The following is a 3,904-nucleotide window of genomic DNA, read 5'->3' as shown; positions in this document are numbered from 1 at the left end:
GTCTCAAACAAACAGCCCTAGTTATGGAACCATCCCTGAGTTATGGTACAGTCATAAATATTTCTTACTCTGTTGGATTGCTCTGTTCCCTGTAAATGTCTTCCCTTTCATGAGCAATCTTATTTATTTATATTCACTTAAATATACATATTATTTTCCTTATGAAATGAGATGAGGGCTGAAATCAGAGAATCGGAGTGCATATCATAGAAATTTTGGTTCCACTACTAAAGTTGTGGGATTGGGCTCCTGGATCCTATTTTTGAAAAAATAGTTTTGTTTTCCCCCATTTTAAATGTGGGCTTTATTAGCCCATAGCTCTGATTGGGGAAACACAATTAGGTGGTATGTGCCCTTTAAAGTGAAGTGGATACTTGGTAATGCAAAACAAAATTTCTAAGGTTCACCAATCAGCTTTAGGCTTTCTGGGAGATGCTGAGAGTTACTGTACAACTATAGTAAGATGGGTGGACAGTTGAAGGTCCCTGATTTTCAGTATACACTGAAATTATCAATTGATCCTTCAGGATAATTAAAAAAAATCTCAATTTTACTTATCTCCAATATACTGTAATTAAAAAATGTGTACTGTTTTTATAAGAAACCTGACTGTATGCAGTGAAATTCTCCCTTCATTTACTGCTGTGGATAGGAATTGTCAGACAGTCCCTAACTGCTCTGCAGGGAAACAATCATACTTATGAACAGCAGGGGGAGCCCCCGCCTTACTTCCCAGCCATGCAGAACTCAAGCAGCTTTGTTTGTTTCCATGTAGAGCAGTCGGCGACTGTGTAGAGATTTGTATTGGATTTTATTTTTGCCTTTACATCCCTTTACTGTTTCCAACTCCAGCTGCAGGGACAAAGATCATGGAGCCAGATTTAAACATATTATTTGACTTGTGCTGTTTTGATCCTTTATGACGATCACTAAGCAGCCCAGACCACACTGAGCATGTGCATAGTCTTGGTCTTGCAAAGATGTTTAACAAAGTTACAAGATGTGGCCAAATTTAAAAGCATAAATCATTTGTTTGATTAGGCTTGTGGTGCAGTAAGTTCATGTTTATGTTTAGTAAACAAAATACAGCATTTCTAGCCTTATTCTGTGTTAGACTTTACTTCCCCTTTAATATCAGTACATCTTTTGAACACAAAACACCTCTTCTTCCTAGCACAAGGACAAAGGGCTATGGCACACAACCCATATGGACTTGACTAGCCCTACCTCCTGCAGATCACTTACCTAAGACATGAGGGGCAATAATTTCCCATGCTGTGGGCACTATGCCAGCACCTCACTATATCGGGAGACAACAGCAGGTAACAACATGTGACAAAGCCCTTAGGACTACTTGGAAAAACAGACAAAGCCTCCAAACAACACTCCACAAGCATCAGCTGGTCATGTCTTTGTTTCATAAAATCTTGTGCTGAATATTGTATTTTTCCTTGAAATGCCACTAAGTCTTCTAGAAGAAAAGACTTTCTCTAGAATGTTATTCTGACTTTAAGCCACTTGTAGGCGTTATGGAGTTATCAAAGGGGTTAATGGCCTGCTGGCATGACAAGGATATTTGGCAGATTGTGTTTCAACCTGTTTAAGGTGACAATTGTGCTCTCAGGTCTGGGAGAGAGAGAGAGAGAGAGAGAGACAGAGAGAGAGAGAGAGAGAAATATCAATCTCAGAATAATCACCTGGTACTAAGTCTGAATGAGGTTTGTTCTGCTGCGGATTTGTCTTATAAAGCTTTCCAGTTGGAAAAGGTTTGAATGTGATAACAAAATGGTTGCTGTGAAATGAAAGCGTGATTTCAGTGCTACTGTGGTTCTCCGAGTCCATATTTATATATATATATATATATATATATATATTTTGAGTGGGACTGTGAATCACAAAATATGACTTTTCGACAGTCACGCGTCCATATACTATGACTAGGGATGCACCGAATCCATTATTTGGGATTCAGCCGAATCCTTGGTGAAAGATTCGGCTAAATACCGAACCGAATCTGAATCCTAATTTGCATATGCAAATTAGGGGCAGGAAAGGAAAAAGTGGAAACAATTCTTCTTTTGTGACAAAAAGTCACATGATTTCCCTACCCACCCCCTAACTTACATATGCAGATTCATATTTGGTTCTGCCAGGTACAGGGATTCAGCCGAATCCGAATCCTGCTGAAAAAGGCAGAATCCCGAACCGAATCCTGGATCAGTGCATCTCTAACTATGACTATATTGAGATGAATGAGGTTGTAACCAGAGTTGGACTGGCTGGACGGAGGGCCACTGGGGCTTCTACCACAGGGCCCTCCTGCCTCTACCACAAACCCCACTCCGGGCCTCCAACCTTATTCACAACCCCCCATGCATACCCTTTCTGTAGTTGCGGCCGCAATTAGGGCAGATGTGGGCGAGATCAGGAACAGCACAGGCATAGATGGGGGCAGATCTAGGTCAGCGGGGCCCACCAGTTTTTTACATGTCCCAGTCCAACCCTGGTTGTAACTGCAGAGTAAAATGACATTAAAGTGAAACTCAACCCCTGACCACTGCAGGTCTTTTCATAATCATCATTATGAGTTTCTAATAGTATGCGCCATTGGCTGGTCCCGTGTTAAAACACTACTGTCTTTCTGGCTCATATGAGGCACTGCGCTCACACCCAAACCAAGGGCACACAAACTTGCTAGGTTATACCCATAGACAGGGTTGTGTATTTTACTCCCACACTTCCTGTTTCCTTTAGAACCTTCATTATTTCCTGTCAGATGATCAGTGATAGACTCCTAAAATGGTGGCTCGACTTAAAAGATATACATATTATAATATACATATTGACTGATATGTATATGCCACGTTGATTCTTTTATTAGGATTTAAATGATCTGTTGGTTATATTTTTGTTTAGAACACATAGTTCTCCATTAAAACAGAGATGTACAGGAAGCCTAAATAGGGTTGCCACCTTTTGAAAATTTAATAGTGGGGGTAGTGACACATCAAGGGGTGGGGCGATGTCATTGAGGGGCGGGGTGATGATGTCAGGCCCAGATTTGCGGAGAGGCCACCGAGGCCCGGGCCTAGGGCAGCAGGATTTTAAGGGGACAACATGCTGCCCAACTACACCCACATTGGTTCACAAACACTGGGGATGCACAGGAGATACAATCGTTTTTTAAATTTCATGTGAGCCAATCCCCATTGCTTTGGTCAAGATTATGAAAATTTAAGCAAATAAAAGGGAGGGGATGGGAGCAACGAAGGATAGAGAGCCTAAGGGCGCCCATTATGTTAATCCAGCCCTGGATGACATTCATGGGGCAGGGTGATGCAATTGAGGGGTTGGGCTATGATGTGAGGGGGCAGGATGCTGATGCTTAAGAGGGAGGTTTGGGGGTGGTCCAGGCAGGTCTTTTACCTGTAAAATTCCAGCCTGGTGGCAACCCTAAGCCTAACAAACAAGGGACAGTTGTGCTCACCACTAATTTTTAAAACCATCAGGGGGGGTGCAATGAGGCTGTGACCACAAAATACATATAGACAAATACAAGAGTCCTCTGCACTCAACCCATTATCAAACCCTAAGCCTAAAGCAGTGCTAGCAAAGGGCAGATCCGTTACATAGTTAAATCGGGTTGAAAAAAGACAAAGTCCATCAAATGAAAACCCAGCATCTATACACACACCCCTCCCTACTTCCACACAAATTATATATACCCATACTTATACTAACTATAGAGTTGGGCTCAGTAACATTTTATCAAGCGTCAGACTGGGGGTCCAGTTCCCACCAGGGTGGCCCCAAAATGCCATCCACTCCAGCAACAAACCCCACCCCTCCATGTGTGTACATAATTGGGGCCAGTAGAGTTGGTCAGGGAGCAGGAGCGGGTCTG

Source organism: Xenopus laevis, chromosome 4S (assembly GCF_017654675.1).
Source record: "Xenopus laevis strain J_2021 chromosome 4S, Xenopus_laevis_v10.1, whole genome shotgun sequence".
NCBI classification, from domain to species: Eukaryota; Metazoa; Chordata; class Amphibia; order Anura; family Pipidae; genus Xenopus; species Xenopus laevis.
This window is presented reverse-complemented; position numbering follows the sequence as displayed.